Source organism: Poecilia latipinna, unplaced genomic scaffold (genome assembly GCF_001443285.1).
Source record: "Poecilia latipinna isolate Pla-1442-1.1 unplaced genomic scaffold, P_latipinna-1.0 Scaffold563, whole genome shotgun sequence".
NCBI lineage: Eukaryota > Metazoa > Chordata > Actinopteri > Cyprinodontiformes > Poeciliidae > Poecilia > Poecilia latipinna.
Window position 1 is genome coordinate 256,202 of NW_015113179.1, and position 12,985 is coordinate 269,186.

The following is a 12,985-nucleotide window of genomic DNA, read 5'->3' on the forward strand; positions in this document are numbered from 1 at the left end:
CAACAGGTTGGCCATCGAGAGAAACTGGAACCACTTTAAGGTCTTCTTTAGATCATTTAATTAGCTCTACATTCTTAAGAGAATGAAAAATTAATGATAAAGACTTTAGTAATGTAATTATATTAGTTGTGTTTCCACCCCCACGCCACTAGAGGCAGTAGTGACCCCGAAAAGGTGCGACTGAGGAGCAGATTTAGAAGATCCCTCGTTTTTCGCGGGGGCTGGGTTCCGAAAATAACCCGCGATAAGTGAAATCCGCGAAGTAGTTACCTTTAGTTTTTACAATTATACAGCATAAATACTCTACATTGAAACCAAAGAACAAAACCTGTTTTGTTCCAGCGGATGTACGTGTTCATCAATCGGGCCTTAATGTGATCCAGAGTCATGGCACTAAAGCGTCTCCTCCAACCTGCCCAACCAGATTCACAGCTGGATCTCGTCAACCGAGCCTCCGGTCGGTTTTGAGCTGATTCTGGCCACAGATTTTTCCAGCAGGCATTCAAAGTTTTCATCTTTCATCTCCTGAATGGCCAAGCTGTATTATTTATATTTAAATACCGTAACATGATTGGCACACAGGTAGAGAAGGAGCTCGGAGACTGTTTAGCCAATCAGGACGCAGAACACAGTGCACTGTGAAAAACGGCACAAAAAAATCTGTGAAGCAGCGAGACCGCGAAAGGTGAACGTCGTTACAGCGAGGGATCACTGTACACTGAAAGCTACAGAATTTGGTAAAAACTGTGAGCTTTGCTTAAGTAATTAAAGACAATCAGCCAATCAGTGCTCCTCCGCAGCTCTGATTGGCTCAGCAATGTAAGGCGATCCTCTGCAGCAAGTGATGGCAAAGCGGGGCGTCATCACGACTTTACACAGTGTGTCTTTACCTCCGCGGCAGAGGCTCCGCCGAACCCCTGAGACCGACTCACCGAACCCCTGGGGTTCGACCGAACCCAGGTTAAGAACCACTGGTCTAGCAATAAGATGCACAAAATCAGGCATATCTGTGTTTATATTTATGTTTGTGATTGTAATGTGACAAAATATGGAACAGTTCAAAGGGGTCTGAATACTTTTGCAAGCCACTGTAAAATATGTCCATCAGCTGTTGTTTGAGATGCTGAGCTGAAGTCAATGGAGGACATGCTGAAGAGCTTTATATTCAACATGAGTCAAAGTGATGTGGATCATGTAGATAAAGCATCTTTCATAAAGGGATTTATTGCACAGTGATCTGTGGACAGCCACTCTAACAGTCAACAGCCAAGAGACGGATGCAAAATGTCTAGTCATGGTTAACTTATTCACCAAAGACTTGTTTAAATATGAACTTAAACTGTTTATGAAAGTAATCACAAGTGTTCCACAACTGGCTCCCATTGTGAAGCAGCAGCTGTTCAATCAGTGGGTTTGTATTTAAATGTCAATACTGCTTCTTAAAGACTAGCCAGTAAAATTGACTACATTTACTGCAATTTCCACTAGTCGGGACTGGTTTAAAAAGGGCCCTCTTTGTGATATTGTACATAAGATATTTTATATTTCTTTTGGTAAATAATCTATATGCTGAGTTAATGAATGCAAGCTTACTCAAAAAGTATCAGTTCTTCTTGTCAACTGAAACACTAAATTTTTATCGAAAATCTCTTAAAATTGGGATAAAAGCGTCTCTAGCAGAGATTAAAATCTCCTCAGTAGATGAGGAGTGAGAAGGATGAGTGACAAAGTCAGCAACTCTGGCCAAGAATGCTACCTGACCTTCTTGACAGCTCACATCTGTGGTATTTTAATTACAGAGGTGGAGCACCACAACCTCCTCAGGTAACACGCAGGAACAAAAGCATAACTGAAACACTTCTGGTGACTCAAATGTAAAAAAATATATAATCAGTAGCATCAACAAAAAATTATTTTGTTCATAAAAAATGTCTAACTTACCATTAGATTATCAATTACTGTTTAATTATTATCCCAGATTATTATAATTAAATTAATTTTCAATCAAGTTTATTTGTATAGCACATTTTAGCAACAAGGTGGTTCAAAGTGTTTTACATTATCAAAATCATCATTTCACATCAAATATGTTGGTCAATGTTCCAATTATTATGTTTAAAATCATTTCTAACCAGGTGGGTTTTAGGCTAGATTTAAAGGAACTCAGTGTTGCAGCTGTTTTGCTGTTTTCTGGGAAATTGTTCCAGATTTGTGGAACAAATGAAATATGGCCAAACAGATTGGTAGAAACATCTGCCTTTTAAACTAATTGAGTTTAATAGTTTAAAGGTCAAAAGATGAAGACAGGAAATAGTTCATCCACTTTGATTTTGCTGTTTGTATTTGACTTTGACAATAACTTCATAGGAAATGTTTCCTATCAAAAGTTTTTACTTTTTATTAGTGGAGCATGGAGTTTCCTTTCACTGTTATTTAACTCCTTGATTATAAAACATTATAACAGCAAGTTGTTATTCAAAGGCGAGTCTTGAAGTCGATCGGTTGGATATCTTTGTGGTTCCTCTCATAATTTAAACTGCAGAACATGGAAAAAACTCACTGGATGAGATGGGTTCTGGTCTTTACTGCAAGAGAGTAAAACAAGCAAAGCTGACTGGACATTTTTAGATGTGAATAAAAATGGAAATCAACTTTTAACCTCATTCATCCAGGCTTCTTAAACCCATTCAGGCTTTTCATCAGTACCACCTTAGTCATGACGTGATCAGACGCTGGTCACAGACAGGTTTACAACACATGCAGGTTTAAGGACCCTAATCAATACTAAATCTGTTTTTGATTCACAGACAGTTTCAACCTCATCGTTGTCTTTATGCTTTGTTGCATCAGGGACAGTAAATGAATGTGAATTCATTTCTTGGCTCAGGTCCTGAAGCTGACTAAGTGTCTTTTGTCTATTGTGCTTTGATAAGTTGCCTTCACTTAATATAGTCAAGTGTGGAAAATAGAGAGCATAATCCACTTCTAACATTTTAGACTTCATCGTCACAGCTTTTTAAAGATGCCTGTTTGTCAACAGTATGATGAGTTGAGCTGCAGCTCAAACTTGTTCCCTGAGTCTGAATGATGGTTCTTTCCTGAGAAAGAAGGCTCAGTCAGAGAACAGAACCCAACACACTGGTTCTACTTGTGTTTCTTTTACAGTATGAAAAGAAAGACAAATTCCTCTCATGTTGGATTAAAGCCACTTTCACTTCTACAATGGGTGATGATGTCTATTGGTTTGATGATTAATATTTATTTAAAATTCTAATTAAACAACTATTATGATATCTCTTTGAATTTGCAATAAAGTAAATCTTGGTGTTGAAATAATAGTGGAAAAATTAAGCTTCCATGATTTAGGTTCTATTAAAGAAAATCAATGGACAGCATTAGGATTTGAGAGGCATTTTGAAACAGTCTCTAAGTATTTAAAAATGCCAGTTAACGTATAAAACTCACCATAAAGGTAAACTCACATTATTGCATTCAATTATTACAAGCTGCTTTACATTTTGTTTGTTTTTCAAAATAATAAAAAATAACTTTTTAAAAATAAATATTTTTAAATAGTATTTAAGGAATTGTGTAAGTGCCTGTTCAAGAATCCACAGGACAGATGAAAAGGGGAAAAAAAAAAAAACAGCTTAAAAGATTCACTGTAAATTATATCTGCTGAAACAAAATCAGGCTCAACTATTTCAGCGCTTTGAAGCTGCAGACTAAAAGTCACTGACCCTCAGAAATCTGCAGATTTCAAACCACGATCTGAACTTTGTTTTAAGCAAAAACTAACCTGGAAATGGCTCTCAGGCAGAAACTTACGAGCATGAGATTCCTTTAGGTGGTGTAAACTGCACAGTAAGTTAGCCTTCGTTTGGTCACAAGTATTGGATTTCCAAACTTCCAGGTGTTTATAAGTGTTTTCAGTTGTTAATAATCCTAAACACCAACGTTGGACATGGTAGTCCAACATCAGTCAAGATGATATTCTGCTAATTAAAAGCAGTACTTATCCTTTGCTTTAAACAAGACCACCAACAGGAATCAGGGAATATAAATAAAAGCAGGCCTTAAACACAGCCAAGAAGCCAATTTGAAAAAAACCCTGCAATTTTAGAGGTCTTTATGGACAATTTATAAAATAAAGCAATGTTAGCTTTTTGTGTGTCAAACACTGCTCATTTTTGACAGAAAACAAAGAAATATAATTTGTTTTCAGTTGGGAAAACACTGGATTTTATATAATGAAAATCTCCTTACTTGAGCCACCCATTTTGTTTTGCGCAACACTTCCATTCTGAAGTTGATGGAGACGCACAAAGTTATTTTATCCGATCAGAATGTTTCTTTGTGCTTTTGTTCCCTTGCCAAATATTTCATTGCTCCACCCAGAATATACCTGTTTTACCTTTCAGGTTTGGTCCTCATTTTCTGTGACAGAGCAAAGCAGCTGGGTGAGTTTGATTCCTGTTTTTCTTTTTTTTATCGTCCAATATTGAGGGAAGTTTGACCTGCGATTGTTGTAAAAAAGAAATGTCTCTTTACTTTGAAATTTGAATGAATCAGTGATTAGAAAGAACGTGCTCTTGTTTTTGATAATATTGTATAGTTAGTTGTAATATTACAACATAATATGAAACAATTACAAGTTAAACTCTAAACTGGAATCTACCAGAAAATTAAGAAAAAATGTTTCATCTGAAATTATTCTCATCAATCAATTACCAGAAAATCGTCCAAACCTGTCATTTGCAGAGTTTAGATATACAGTAGATGTACAGTACTTACCTAAACTATTGTCTTGTGTTTTGAAAGGAGCTGAAATGATCTCGGTGTAAAATGCTAATAAAATAAATAGAAGATCAGTAAAGTGAAGACGGTAACCTGCAGACAATGGCGGTCTCCCAAACCTCAGTGCATCTTCTGCCACTCTTGGTGTTTGGGATCGGTAAGAGCTTCCCTAAACTCAGAGGAGGACCTATCATTTTCAAAGTTATTGATCTAATATCAAGAATTTTCTTCCCATCCCTACAGCATGCATTTTTACATTGGCCTTAACTGTAAGTTTGGTTCATGATTTCTTTCTAGCTAAGAATATACCTCTTCATTTCTTGAATTAATTTTTTGTACTGTAAATTTCTTTTCAGTCCAACACAACACAAGGTATGAAAAACATCCTCATTCAATAAAAGACAGTAATATACAAATAAGCCTGTATCACTGTATAATGCTATTTCTATGTTTTTTGTCATGTGTAGTTCAACATCTACCAATGCCTCCCAACAGGTCAGCATGCATAATTTGTTTATCATAATAGTTTGATGTCATTTATTTTTAGCTGAATAAAGTTCATAAATTAATCGGCATTATTTAATTTAATGGTTAATAAAGCACTGCTTCAACTCCAACCAATGGTATTCCTGGATCTTGCCAAGGCATAAATCTACAAGATGCCAGTCGCAGCGTAAGCATTGTAGAGTGTCATCATCAGCATTAATGCGTGGTGTCACCACAGCAGTGACGCCCTCTTGTGTTTGGTTTCAGACATTATTACTTTCTCTGCCTGTTTTTTCCAGATATCAATGGCAGCAGATGTGTTTGTAAGGGATCTTACTTGTAAAAGATCTGATCCAAATGCCAGCCTGTCAGAGGAACTGTTTCTGGAGATGGAACAAAACATCCGGCACTTAGTGGACTCGTCTTTAAAAGCCTACTTGATCCAGGTAATTGAGTGGTGAATTGGCATTATATAAATGAAACTGAACTGATGAAATTGTCCCATTTTATGTATCTATATATGTATCTGCCACGTTTTTCAGTAACGAGTAATCTAACATGTTGCTATTTTTTTTAAAAAAGTAATCAGATTAAAATTACTTATGCAAATCACTATGAGCTACTATTTTAGATAGATTTTATTACAGACTCAAAGTCCAAATTACATAAAAAAGAAAATAAATACAATAAAAGAATAAAAAGTACAATACAAAAGGCTTCTAACCATAAAGGAGGCAATCATACCAATGTCTCCAAAGTACAGATGAGTATTTTACTGCACTATATTTAACACTAGTCAACAGTAGAATGATTTTATTACTAGACTCATTTAAACAAACAAATTTATACATAAGCTTCCTTAAAACAGGCATCAAAGTGCTGACGTGAGCAGATACAAACAGTTCACTGGCTCTGGTCCATCTGGGCTTATTTAAAAAAGTCTGAGTGCATCATTATAAGCCACCTTCAGTCTTTGAAGACTGGCTTTTTTAAAATTGCACCACCTATGTGCCGTATACAGTGATGTTCAGTATGATCTAAACAAGTTCAGTTTCACTTCATCAGAGCAGAATCCAAACTTATGGACTGGATATTTGCCTGAGCAGACATCACTGTAACCTGACGGTAAATGTCCTCATCATCAGACAGACGGTCTGTCAGCACATGACCAAGATATTTCACTTCATGTGACATTCAATAAAAACTCAGTCAGCCTGAAATGTGGAAATATCCTGTTCTTGTCCTCTTTAGTGTGACAGATCAAAATGATACTTTTTGATGGATTGAGTTTACCATCATGTAGCTCACCGTATGCTGAACACACATTAAGCAGCTGCTGAAGACCAGCTGAACTTGGACTAAAAATCACTAAGTCATCAGCATACATAAGATGATTTATAATTGTATCTCCAACCATGCAGCCCGTTCTACACAGGTTTAGCTGCTTAGAGAGCTCATTCATATAAAAATTAAACAATATAGGGGATAAAATGCTTCCTTGTCCGACTCCATTGCTGACATGGAAGGATACAGACACACAGTCGTCCCATTTGACCTGCATAGTTTGGATAGCATATAGGACAGACATCTTACTATGTATTTGGCCACACTCTTGGCACAATGATTTACACGATCAAAAACCTTAGTGGCGTCTAAAAAACACAGAAATACCATAGAACTTTTGCTATTATAATTATTCAGTAATTCAAAAATCAATATACACAAATCAGTACCGTGTTTGGACATGAACCCAAATTGATTGTCTGTAGACATTACTATCTTTGCAAATTTTGGCAAAAGAATTAGTTCAAGACTTTAGATAGTGTACTTGCTAGGGCAATAGATCTATAGTTATCAGAGCTGCCAATTTGTCCAGCTTTGCTTTTAATCACAGAAAATAGAACATTCTTCAAGGTATCAGGAATAAAACCATGGGTGTGCTGTGGTGGCACAGCGGTTCAGCACAACCCACATATGGAGGCCTCAGTCCTCAATGTGGCCGTCGCAGGTTTGATTCCCGGCCTGGTGACCTTTGCCGCATGTCTTCTCCCTCTCTCATTACCCTCTTTCCTGTCAACTATCAAATAAAGGCCACTAGAGCCGATTTAAAAAAAAAAGAGGAATAAGTACATGTATAACAAAACCAGTGAAGCACAAGGCAAGAAGAGGGGCTAACCTTGAACTTGCAAATTTGAGATGTTCAGCTTAAATAAGATCCATTCCTATAGATTTATTTGCAGACAGTTCTTTAATTGCTTAATAGACCTTGTGTGTTTTGATGTTGGTAATATAAATATTTGTGACTGACCTTGAGCTTCACACTGCGCTCCAGAAAACTGCAAACATTGACACTAATATGAGCAGTGCAATAAATGTGAAAACAACCACAAATGAACGAGTTTGTGAAGTTGCACAACTAAACTCCATTATTATCATTAATATTAAGGTAAGTGTCACAAATCTGTGCAGCAGGTCATCTGAGCTGTGGAGCCACAGGAGGAGCGCTGTGCACTGCGACAGCAAACACAGGGCAGTTACACAGAACCTGGAGGCTGGGGCAGGAGGGGGGCTCTAAATCCTACTTAGAGTTTTCCAGATAATAGTGGAACACATTAGTGGAAAAACACACACAAATTACTAAAGTTTTTTTTTTTGGTACTCTTGTAACCATTAAACAATCTCCTCTTCAGTTCAACTTTGTAAGTGGAGACACATTGTTGATATTACCATTATAAATAACCTGCAATTAAGTTTTGGCAAAGCTCAAAGTAATTTTCACAGGTGGCAGAGCGTTGTTGTCAGCAGCTGCTGAAAGTAAGCAAAAAATTACTTTTAATGTAACTTAGTTACTTTCTAAATCAAGTAATCAGTAATCTAACCAAGTTACTTTATTCAATGAGTAATCGGTAATCTGATTAAAGTTACTTTTTCAAACTATGCCATCACTGTATGTATGAATGTATGTATGTATTGTCCCTTTATGAATAATCTGAATTATTGAGTTACAACATTTATTTTCCCTTTGAGATTAATAAAATATTTTTCAATGAATACTTAAATTACATATCTAACATATATGCACACAAGGGAAAAACATTTACTAATATCAAATTACAACTTTTTTAAATAACAGGGTGCCAACCAATCCACAGCTGATCTTCTGGAAATATTTGGAGTCCTGGATAGTCTGAATCTGGGTGACTACCGTGACCCAACATTCGTCAGACTGTGGTTCTCTCTGAAGATGGCTCCTCTTTTGCCTTACGTGGCTCAAAGCTTCTTAGTCCAACTGGGCAACCAGAACTTCAGCTGCAGTTCTTACCAACAAATGTATGTAAATTAAAATTGTGATTTTTGATATATTAGCTTGCATTTATGGTGTTGGGGAAATTTATTACTAATGTTGCAAAGGTAGCTACAAAATTCCTACAAGCTAACCAAGGACAGAATCAGAAGACCTTATTGGTCTGGAAGGTCAATACAACAGCAGATCTTTATTGTATTGTGGTGCCAAGTCATTCAGTGATTTATAAACTAACAACAGTATTTTAAAGTCTATTCTCTGAGCTACAGGGAGCCAGTGTAGGGACTTTGCAACAGGTGTTATGTGCTCTATCTTCCTGATTTTAGTTAAAACACCAGCAGCAACATTCTGGATCAGCTGCAGCTGGAGGATTGACTTTTTAGACAGACCTGTGAAGACGCTGCTGCAGTAATCAATGCAACTAAAGATAAAAGTATTGCTAAGTTTTTCTAGATTTTGCTGAGACATTAGTCCTCTAATCCTGGAAATGTTCTTCTGATGGTAGAAGGCCATCTTTGTAATTTTCTTTATGTGACTTTGAAGGTTCAGATTGAAGATCAAAATATGTCAAAACCAATCTGGTAGTAAAAGAACAATTTATTTCCCCTCAACATTCACTAGTTCTGGCTCTCTGGGCAGCAACAACTACTAGAAAGCATTTGCAGTGGAAAACAGTGAGAATTTTAAACCACCATGATGGAATTTTGATTGACAGGTCTGTGCAGAATTTTTTTCTTTTAGCCACATTGGAAAGATTGTATCTTTCTCAATTTAAGTCAAGACGCTGAAAGGCAACTGGAAATCCTGATTTTATTTTTAATTTCTCTTTGGAGCCATCCTGTGGTGGCTTTGGGTCAATGTCTTATCTAATACAGTGGTGCCCAACCCTCGGTCCATGGACCAGCACCAGTCCGTGGACCATTTGATACCGGGCCGCACAAGAAATAATTAAATATTTCCGATTTATGTATTATTTGAGTCTGGAGGATCTTTTATTTTGAAAATCCTTTAACCGGATTCTCTCGGTTACTTGCGCACCAACATTGATCGGTTCGTGTTCAGCCACACAACAGGATCAACAAACAACACAAACCGATTCGAGTCAGGAACATCCCGATTCCAGAGGATAATCCAGTAAAACCCCCAACATAGCATTCGGGAATTTAGAATAACCAAACACAGATGACAATATAGAAGCAGTAGTGACAGTTTGTGGACTCATTTTAAGAGATAAAAGACGTAACAAAAAGAAAAGGCGGTGGATAAAAGACGGCGGGAGCAGCTGCTCTATCTGCTGCAAAATGATTTGGAGGCGACTGTTTCTTCATAGTTAACATTTTTAACTGAATAAACATAATAAACATATATAATAATGACCTTTATTTATAATAAACATTTCCACATATCATCTCCGATATCCACCGGACTCTCAGTTGCGCGATATGTCAGCTGTTTGGGATTCCCCTCTGTTCTTACGTCACCGTGCTTTCTGATTGGCTACCTGTCACATTCAACAGGTTGTATTCTCGTTCCCAGTCAGAGAAAACCCCACAGGGCCAAGACAACCCAAATTGGGTATATTCAGGATTTAGCGGGAACATCAACATGCAGAAGCCTTATCTGACGGTTCACCCCCAACCCCCCCCCCTCTGGGCCGCAGCAAAATTTCCAAGTCTTGACCGGTCCGCGGTAATAAAAAGGTTGGTCTAATAAATCAGGTGTACTTTAAGTTGAAGCAGGGGTGTCCAAAGTCGGTCCTCGAGGGACGGCATTCTGCATGTTTTAGTCTCTCCCTAGTTTAACGCACCTGGATCAAATGATGGCTCGTTAGAAGACCTAAGAGGAACAAGCTAAAAAGGTTCTTACTACCACCAGGGAGAGAACTAGAACATGCAGGATGCCGGGCCTCTAGGACAGACTTTGGGGACCCCTAGGTTAAAGCCACAAAATGATGATCTGATATTGTCCTTCAGCCTAATTTCCTAGAGAGCTAAATTCACTCTCACATCAATTACAGCACGCCATCTAGGCACTGGGGAAGCAAAGCAGCCCCAGACCATCACCCTGTCATTGCTGTAGATACATTTTCCTTCTGAAATGTTGTTTTTGTGCCACATGAAGCAAGACGCGCTCCTTCTAAAAAGTTCTGTCTTTGTCCTGTCAGTGCACAGAAAATAAAAAAAAAATCTTTTGGATCATGAAGAGGCCTTTGTTTAATATAAGACGGGCCTTTGTGTTCTGTTGGGACAGTAGTGATCCTGGTCTTGGAACTCCACCATTAAATCATGAACACTGACCTTGTACTGAGGCAAGTAGGGCCTATATGCTGTAGAGGTTGTTCTGGGTTCTTTTGTTTGCTGTTCTTTGTCTTTCTGTGGATAATGATTCTCACTGTGGTTCTCTGTAGTAACCCAACGACCAAAGGCTTCCACATACTCAGGTGTACTGTACATGTTCTGTGAGCAACACAGAATCTGCACACGCTGTCTGCAGATGGTTGAGATTTCATAGTCAAGCAAACCGACCGTCTACAATTCTTGTGAGAAACTCCTTGATTTCCCACAATCGAAATTAAAACTACCAAGCTTAGTGAATTAGTTGGACACCTAGCCCCATTTCTTCTTCATGAGGGCAGCCACCACACAGAGCCACAGTCTAGCTGCTGTGCGTCCTTGTGACTAGTTATTCTAACTCTAAACCTTATCAGCCTGGTGTCACACACGAAACAGTTTGATGTATTCACCGTTTCCCCATCAACCAGTTTACTGTGCAACACAGAATATGCATATGGGTGTCACACACTCAAAGTGGCATGCGTCCGCTTGGAGTATGTATGGACCTCTGCGGAGTGAAATACGCAGGTTCCTGTACAAATGGCTCTGCAAGCCTTCCCAGACTGTCAATTTGATCAGGTCATGATGTGCTGTTTGTTGAGAACATAGCTTAACTCAAATTGTCAAAAAGGTTCCATTTAAGTGTTTATCAATTATCTGGGTGAGGCAAATGCCTCCTGGCTGATCATGCCTAAGTGTGGCTTATAAAACAACTCCCTCCATCAAAATATAGTTATTTACAGTTATTTACAGTGTGAAAATTACTTCTATGTGGCCAAATTGGTTTGGAAAGCATTACCCCAAATAAGACCATGACTTGCTTTTTGATTGACTCAGGATACCTTGGGTGTAAAATTCTTTTAAATCTGAAAAATTTGAGAGACTTGGAAGAAAAAGACAATGCGTAACGGAGGGGAAACACAACCTTGGAGTTTACCAAACTGTGCAAAGCTTCCGATTATTTTGAACCTGGAGGATGAATACAGAATGATAAAATAACAGAACTCATGACTTCCATCCATCCATCCATCCATCCATCCATCCATCCATCCATCCATCCATCCATCCATCCATCCATCCATCACCTTCTGCATGTTAGAGTTTGGGACGTGGGGTTAATAGTGCCCCAGAGGCTACCCCACAAATACATTATCCCAAAGGCCTAATGATATGATGACAAAGTCAATTATCAACCTTTGACGAAATTTGGTCTAGCAATAAGTAAACATATGAACTCACTTTTCCCCAGAAATTGTTTGTTAAGGATATTCTGTGCCTCACAAAAAAGTATAATTCCAAATCAGGTTTAGATTGTTGTCGCTCCTCAATAGTAAGAGGTTTCCCTCATGCAACCAAAAGCCACCACGAAGGTGACATTGTATGTCCCCAAAGCTAGATTACACTGCTGTGAAATAGCACAGAAAGCTTCCCGCCCTCAATTGCCACCAAGGTAGAGGGCCCACATGGAGGGAGCTGCCTGTGGCATCTCTCCACAAGCATCCACCGATGATCTCCTTCCAAAAGACCCAGCTCACGAAGGCTGTCCAAGTCTCCCTAATCCAGGAAAGGTTGGTCTGACAACTCCCGCAAAGCCTATGGGAGACACTTAACTTCACAACTTTATGACTAAGTTAAGAAACCAGGTTGGATTACAAAAGTGGGCAAAAATAAAATACGGAAATTGAATTTAAAAGAAAATATGAAGATGTGTATATTAAGCAATGTAAAAAATAAATTATAAAACAATTTATATAAAAATATATATGTTGATATTTTAAAGGATGGAATCTATGTCCACTGAACTTCAGAAAACTCAAGGTGTTGACAGAGAACGAATCTACAGTAATTTCATCAAAGTGTTCCTTTCAAGAAAAAACTCATCAGGTAGGATTGTTACATTTTTCTGGGCAAAATATGGTAGAAAGAAACTGAGATAATCATTACAACACTCAACTGAAACATAAAACAAAAACAATGATCAACTTCTAAAAAGAAAACAATATTCAAAGAAAATTATATTGTGCTTTATCATCTTAAACTATTTATTTTTACCAGAGCCTGGATG

General features: G+C 37.9%; 1 long non-coding RNA gene across 1 annotated transcript; it reads left to right on the plus strand.

The window, feature by feature from the left end:
- The first annotated feature begins 5,153 nt into the window (after nt 1-5,153).
- On the plus strand, nt 5,154-5,473 carry LOC106953138 (uncharacterized). Its single transcript, XR_001426132.1, has 3 exons — nt 5,154-5,169; nt 5,265-5,292; nt 5,398-5,473. It is a non-coding gene; the product is annotated as an uncharacterized LOC106953138 (long non-coding RNA).
- The last annotated feature ends 7,512 nt before the right edge of the window (nt 5,474-12,985 follow it).